The 8,286-nt window shown below is 45.8% G+C and overlaps 1 pseudogene; it reads left to right on the top strand.

Annotated features, from left to right (window-relative positions):
• Positions 1-506: 506 nt before the first annotated feature.
• Positions 507-6,857, top strand: LOC142461109 (heat shock protein HSP 90-beta pseudogene; annotated as a pseudogene).
• Positions 6,858-8,286: the final 1,429 nt, after the last annotated feature.

Genomic DNA, 8,286 nt, shown 5'->3' with positions numbered 1-8,286 from the left:
ACTCAGATTAAAAACTTTTAAGGACATTGATGTTTTTAAGAACATGGTGCAAACTGAGTTTGGAGATGGAGATTTCTGCTCTCAGACCTGCTTTTTGTTTCTTTGCCAGTCATGTGCTGTGGGGAAACCTCCCGCTAGAGCAGGCTTGTGATCCTTAGTCACAGCTGGATCGCTTGCTTATTGCCTTCCACACATACCACCTGCTTCTTACAATCATAGTGCCTTCCAGGTCAAGGAGGGAGCCCAATCGTTCCAAAAAGCTATTCAGCAAAAAGGACAGAAGCAAGAGCCTTCTTACCCTTCATCTCCCCTCCCCATTCAACACCACTCACAGTCCTGACCTCCCTGGTCTTTGGGGCTTTCCATACTTGAGTTTCCTCTCTGTGTCACAGGGAATATATTATTTGGCGCAAATGGTTGTGTGCCCAACGGCTAATGGAGAGGTGGGCATTTGTCCAACCAAAGCCTTGGAAGAATGGCATAGATTCTTCTGAAAAGTCGCAACCATGGAGAAATTCTCTGGAGGAGAGTCTCTGACACTCGTGGGATTGCTATCAGCCAGAGTGAACTTGAAGGCAATGGGTTTACTTTGAAACCTGGGACTGCTGGTGGACCTGTGGTGGTGCCGTGGTGGCTTTCTCATCTTCCAAGCATAGGCAGCCACCACCTGTGCTGTGGTGTGGATGCTGCTCTGAACGGAGCAGGTTTTAGAAGAAGTTTCAGATGAAGATGTAAAATCAGCCCATGAAAACAACACAGGTCAGGATGATTGCATCATCATTGTGTTATATAGCTATACATTTGTATAGATAGATAACGTAAGAAATAAACAGTTAAATAATCTACAAAGCAGTACAAATGGCTCAGAGCAACTCACTTCCATGAGACAGCTTAAGATACTGGCAGTCCTTCAAATCTTGAAGGTCGCTGAGTAGTCCTCCGTAGAGCAATTCAGGCTATCTGGGCACAGGCAGCAAACAGCAAGACAGGTCATCAACAGTCAGCCAGACCACAGGGTCCAACAGTCCCCAGCTCAAGAGATGTACATTCCAGTAGTATGACAAAGCAGGTCTTGAAGGAACCTCAAGTTACAGTGACACGGTCCACAGGTTAGGTGTCCCACAGGTAGTGTAGCTTGCAAATGGAGGCACAGAACAAGAAAGGCAGTCGCACAGTTGTCTGATCATCAAAGAGCAAGAGAGAGAGGGGTGGGGGGGGGAGGGGGAGGCTCACTCCGCCCTTCAATTAATCTCACATGTGTTCATTGACCATGTTGTCACAACAAACCTACCTATCACGACCATTCAGAGAGTGGCATGAGCTGGGCAGCAGTTCATTCGCCATGACTTGAAGGCTGATTCCAGGGAAACAAATAACAACAATGGTTTGAAGTACGAAGGACTTCAATATTTGCAATGAGACATATTTAGAAGGGAAGCAGATCCTAAGGATTTAGGGGAACTTAGCTCTTATCTTTTTAAGAAAGTGTTTCATGCTTTACAACTGTGATTAACAACACAGACCAACCCACCACCATTTCTTAGTGTTTAATTAAGAAACATTTCTGAAATTTTCTCCCTATTACTTTCATGCAGATTAGAAAGGGGAAAATTTAACAGATGCTAAAAAACCTTTCCAATGACTTGAAGACGAGGAGAGTGCCTTTTATAGAGCTCCCAATGTGTTCCCTGGCTGTTTCTGCCAGAATTGAAAAGAATTGAGTTGCTGAGTACTTAATGAGAAGCCAAGTTGCTCTGACAATGGGTATGTATTCTTCTGGCTTCAAAAAGTGATTTCAAATTCAATTATTTTCTGGTCCTTTATGATCTATGTCAGGAAGTAGGTGTAGGTAGCGACATGACACTGTTAAGAAAATCACACACTAACAAACGTGTATCGGCAGGAAATCTGGGCTGGTAGGCTCCAGTTGAAGATCAGGGTATTGTGTTGGCAATTTTGTAGGTGAGAGACTGGGAAAATATATAATCTGAGTTTGAGGGCAGGCTAATTACTGTCTCCATCTGGTCGTGCATTCTTTTTTCCTGAACGCAAACCACTTATATTTTTTAAGAGCTTGTGGGGCATCTTGCTAAGCAACCAAATAAAGGATTCCTTTTTAAATGTTACCTTGAAAGCTTTTGTCTAATAACACAATATCACACCTGGCATGATTGCCTTAGCTATAGAGCACAATCTTTGAATCCTATCTATTGAGTACATTGTGAAGCAGCATAATCACCAACCCTAGTTGGTGTTAATAGAATCATTCGTCAGCCCATTCTTCAATACTAATGGGAAACACAGGCTCAACAAGAAACATATAATGAATGTAAAGCAAATACAAAACCCAGCCTCCCTGCCATCTGATTCCTTCTCATGACAGATGGGAACATGGCATTTCACAGTCTAGCTGCTTGGTGATTTTTTGAACACTGTCTCTAAAATATTTGTCATGAAATACCAAGACCTAAACAAACCCAGGACACACAGCAGCTAGAGGGAGCCATCTGGGGAGAGATGGCATTTACTTTAAGGACCATAGCTTAGGAAATTGCTATATTCCACACCGGGCTAATCAAGGCTTAGGTGGCCGTGACAAGTGAATGTGCAGTGGCCCCGATGGAGAACATGGAGGAAATGTCAAGCACAGTCTTTCCATTGCCATGGAGACACCAGGACTCCACTCTCCCCCTCTGTTTCTCCCCTGTGCCCACAGCCCAGAGCAGAAGAGAAGCTGAAGAGAAGAACTGAGTTGCAGGTTACTCAGCACCTGGGAAGGTATTTCCTGACATCACGCTGGATAATGCAGTGTAATAAGTCGGGAGAGTATGATTTTAAGGCTATGATGCAGTCCAAGGGCTAGATGATCTCATAAACAGTCAACACAAAGCTACCGTGGTTGGTCTCGATGTCATCAAGATGTTAAAATGGAATGAAACCTTTGTTAGTCAATATTTCCCCTTGACTGTTTCTTGGATACCTAATGCTGGGGAGGAGGATAATATATCCAACCTGAGTCCCCTTTTGACAAATTATTCTGTTGTGTAGATATTTATGTGCATGCCCATATGGCTTTAGGTATGTTCTCCTGGAGCTATGCATTCTCTCCATGCCCCAGGGTAAGGACAGGAAATACTACTTGTAAAGTCTTGCTCCAGAAAAAGCACGTACAGAAATGAGATCACCAATGACTATTATTCATGTGCATTTCCTGCAGTGGCTGTATTAGTCTGGGTACTTTAGAGAAACAAATCAACAGAAACTCATGTATAAGAGAGAATTTTCCACAGGGAAGGAGGGGCCAGATATAAAGCCAGTGCCTGACGAATGTAGTGTGCCGGCAAGGAGTGGGGAGCCAGTGGAGGGGCCTTAAGGCTTGGCCCCCATACCAGCTACCCATACCAGCTACGTGGACAACTGCCCCTCTTCCCCACCCCCCCCCCCAGCCCCCGAAGAATTTACTTGAGAGGACGGCATTGAAGCTGCAGCTAGGGAGAGGGGCATGTCTGATCAAAGCAAATAGGAGCAAATGAAGGGGGAGGGAGAGAGATTGGAGCACATACTGACCCATCAGGCCTGGAGGACGATATCCCTGCTCTGAACAGCTAATGGACAGAGTGGACAATATGGCTGATCCCACTATGAGACACGCTGCCCCTTGATGGCTAAGGGCCCTAAAGGGGACAACACTGGAGACTCAGGGTCGGGACTGGCCCAGACTGACCCTGTGACACCAAGGCAAACCACTAAAAGTGTGCAGCAGAGCAACCGTGGGAGCAGAGCAGGTAGCCCCGAGTGAGAACAAAGGACAGACTCTGGGGCCAAAGCATGGTACCCCATTGGACCTGACTGAAGGACACACCTAGAGATCTAAAATCAGACCTTGATCTATTTACAGGTTTTTCTTTCTTTTTAACATTTTTTCCTTTTAATTAATTTATTCTTCTATGGGTAATTGGTTTCCCTTTTTGTTGTTATCTCTGTGTTCTTACTCATTGCCTATCTTGCTATGGCTTGATTTTTAGTGCATATTATTATCTCTAAAGATCTATCTAGATTAGATAGGCTGGATGAATAATCTGGAGAAAAAAATGACAACAATGGTTCCGGGGAGACACAGGAGAGGGAAAGGAGTGGGTAAGGAGGTGGTGCTGACCAACCCAGGGACAGGGGTGCAACAAGTGATCCAAAATCAGTAGCAAGGAGGGTGTGGGAGGCCTTGTAGGGGTTGAGCAAGGGCAAGGTACCCGAGAGAAATTACTGAAACACAAATGAAGGCTGAGCATGATAGTGGGACAAGAGGAAAGTAAAAGGAAATAGAGGAAAGAACTAGGTGACAAAGGGTATTTATAGGGGTCTAAAGACTGGAATGTACATGCGGGGGATGAGACCAGCTATCCCGCATCAAGCTGGGTTCGAAATGAGGGGTGCGGATGAAAGGAAAAGAAAGAGATATATACAAAGCATGGGATCGGGAGGACTTCAATCTGATGCACTGAAGTCTCCAGTATATTCGAAGCTTGGTTTTTAAACTCTTCTTACATGGGATTGGTTACAAAACAAACATCAAAGAACTTAAAAAACATTCTTAGTCTCTTGAGTCACCTCGGCGTAGCCTGCGAGCGTCCGCGCGCCCTGCACAGACCCCGACCCGCCGCGCGCTCCAGTCCCCGCCGCTCTTCAAGAAGCCCCAGGAAGTGCACCATGGGGAGGAGGAGGTGGAGACCTTCGCCTTCCAGGCGGAGATCGCCCAACTCATGTCCCTCATCATCAATACCTTCTACTCGAACAAGGAAATTTTCCTTCGGGAGTTGATCTCTAATGCTTCTGATGCCTTGGATAAGATTCGCTATGAGAGCCTGACAGACCCTTCCAAGTTGGAAAGTGGAAAAGAGCTGAAAATCGACATCATCCCCAACCCCCAGGAGCGCACTTTGACTCTAGTGGACACAGGCATTGGCATGACCAAGGCTGATCTCATCAATAATCTGGGAACCATAGCCAAGTCTGGTACCAAAGCCTTCAATGGAGGCTCTGCAGGCTGGTGCGGACATCTCCATGATTGGGCAGTTTGGTGTTGGCTTTTATTCTGCCTACTTGTTGGCAGAGAAAGTGTCTGTGATCACCAAACACAATGATGATGAGCAGTATGCCTGGGAGTCTTCTGCCGGGAGCTCCTTCATTGTCCGTGCTGACCACGGTGAGCCCATTGGTCGGGGAACGAAAGTGATTCTGCACCTCAAAGAAGACCAGACAGAGTACCTAGAGGAGAGGCGAGTCAAAGAAGTCGTGAAGAAGCACTCTCCGTTCATTGGCTACCCCGTCACTCTTTATCTGGAGAAGGAACGGGAGAAGGCAATCAGTGATGCTGAAGCTGAGGAAGAGAAAGGTGAGAAAGAAGAAGAGAAAGAGGATGAAGAGAAGCCCAAGATTGAAGATGTGGGCTCAGATGAGGAGGACGACAGTGGGAAGGGCAAGAAGAAGAAAACCAAGAAGATTAAGGAGAAGTACATTGACCGGGAAGAACTAAATAAGACCAAGCCCATCTGGACCAGAAATCCTGACGATATCACCCAGGAGGAGTATGGAGAATTCTACAAGAGCCTGAGTAATGACTGGGAAGACCATTTGGCAGTCAAGCACTTTTCTGTAGAAGGGCAGTTGGAATTCAGGGCACTATTGTTTATCCCTCGGCGCGCTCCCTTTGACCTCTTTGAGAATAAGAAGAAAAAGAACATTACGTTGTATGTCCGCTGTGCGTTCATCATGGACAGCTGTGACGAGCTAATCCCAGAGTATCTCAACTTCATCCGTGGTGTGGTGGACTCGGAGGACCTGCCCCTCAACATCTCCCGAGAGATGCTCCAGCAGAGCAAGATCTTGAAGGTCATCCGCAAAAACATTGTCAAGAAGTGCCTGGAGCTCTTCTCTGAGTTGGCAGAAGACAAGGAGAACTATAAGAAGTTTTATGAGGCATTCTCCAAAAACCTGAAGCTTGGCATCCATGAGGACTCCACCAACCGGCGGCGCCTTTCTGAGCTGCTGTGCTACCACACCTCTCAGTCTGGAGATGAGATGACTTCCCTCTCAGAATATGTTTCCCGAATGAAGGAGACCCAGAAGTCCATCTATTACATCACTGGTGAGAGCAAAGAGCAGGTGGCCAATTCTGCTTTCGTGGAGCGTGTGCGGAAGCGAGGCTTTGAGGTGGTCTACATGACGGAGCCCATCGACGAGTACTGCGTGCAACAGCTCAAGGAGTTTGATTGGAAGAGTCTGGTTTCTGTGACCAAAGAGGGGCTGGAGCTCCTGGAGGATGAAGAAGAGAAAAAGAAAATGGAGGAAAGCAAGGCCAAGTTTGAGAACCTGTGCAAGCTCATGAAAGAAATTTTGGATAAGAAGGTTGAGAAGGTGACAATCTCCAATAGACTGGTGTCTTCACCCTGCTGCATTGTGACAAGTACATATGGTTGGATGGCCAACATGGAGCGGATCATGAAAGCCCAGGCTCTTCGGGACAACTCCACAATGGGCTACATGATGGCCAAAAAGCACCTGGAGATCAATCCAGACCACCCCATTGTGGAGACGCTGCGGCAGAAGGCTGAGGCTGACAAGAACGACAAAGCCGTCAAGGACCTGGTGGTGCTGCTGTTTGAGACAGCACTGCTCTCCTCCGGCTTCTCCCTTGAGGACCCTCAGACCCACTCCAACCGCATCTACCGCATGATCAAGCTTGGCTTAGGCATTGATGAAGATGAGGTGACAGCCGAGGAGCCCAGCACTGCTGTTCCTGATGAGATTCCCCCTCTTGAGGGCGATGAAGATGTATCACGCATGGAGGAAGTAGATTAGGCCATTCTACTCAAACCTTGTGCCCTCTGTATAGTGTCCCCATAACTAGAGTGACCCTAGCCCACCTGGGCTCTGCAACTGCTGTTAACACCTGGCTCCCCCCCCCGCCATTCTTGTGTGTAAAGCAGGATCTAAGGCCCTCATGCCCTGTTGTCCCCTCCTTTATTTGGGATTGGGGTTAATGTGTATCTGTGAGGTTTCTTTTTTGTTTATTTTGTTCTATTAAAGTATGCAAAATAAAGAAGAAAAAAAACATTCTTAAATTTTTATCTGTGCAAATGTTACTTAACTAGTCACAGTTTCTTAACCTTAGAATACTAAAAGCACTAAGTTCAAAGATAATCACATGGCTATGCAAGATTCAAGAGAGCCTCAAAGATATCATAAATAACTGAGTTATCTCTCAATGTTTTTAGCATCAAAGTCACAAATAACAGTCATTTTGCAATGCTTTTGTCTGCAAAGACACAGAGGCACAGAGGATTAAATAGTCACCCCTTAGTAAACACCTTGATCAGCCGGATGCCTCCTACATGTACATATGTAAATATATTTATATAAGAGTGTGGGGAAACAGATCTATGTGCATATATTTATAGGTTTAGTATTAAGGCAGCAGATGGACATTGGGTCTCCACTCAAGCACTTACTCAATGCAAGAACACGTTGTTCTATTAAACTGGCATTCCAGGATGCATACCTTCCCGATAGGATTGCTGAAGAAAAATGTGTGCCTAAGCAAATATGGTGAAGAAAGCTGACAGTGCCCGGCTATCAAAAAATATAGCATCTGGGGTCTTAAAGGCTTGAAGATAAACAAGCAGTCACCTGGTGGAGAAACATCAAAACCCACATGGAAGAAGCACACCAGCCTGTCTGATCATGAGGTGTAGAAGGGATCAGGTATCAGACATCAAAGAACTAAAAATCATATCAATGGGTGTCCACCTACCTGATACGATGAATGAAGTCAAACATGTGCATAACCAAATGTGATGAAGAAAGCTGATGGTGCCCAACTATCAAAAGATATAGCATCTGGGGTCTTAAAGGCTCGAAGATAAACAAGTGGCCATCTAGTTCTGAAGCAACAAAGCCCACGTGGAAGAAACACACCAGACTGTGTGATCACGAGGTGTCGAAGGGATCAGGTATCAAGTATCAAGGAACAAAAAAAATTATATCATTGTAAATGTTGGTGAGTGCAGAGTGGAAACTCAAAGCCAATTGGTAGCCAACCGAACACCCCTTACTGAAGGGTTGTGGGGAGGAGATGAGCCAGTCAGGGTGCAGGGTAGCAATGATGAAACATAACTTTCCTCTAGTTCTTAAATGCTTCCTCCCCCCAACTATCATGATACCAATTCTACCTTACAAATCTGGCTAGACCAGAGGATGTACATTGGTATAGATAGCAACTGGAAACACAGG

Source organism: Tenrec ecaudatus, chromosome 11 (assembly GCF_050624435.1).
Source record: "Tenrec ecaudatus isolate mTenEca1 chromosome 11, mTenEca1.hap1, whole genome shotgun sequence".
Classification (NCBI taxonomy): domain Eukaryota; kingdom Metazoa; phylum Chordata; class Mammalia; order Afrosoricida; family Tenrecidae; genus Tenrec; species Tenrec ecaudatus.
This window is presented reverse-complemented; position numbering and strand designations above follow the sequence as displayed.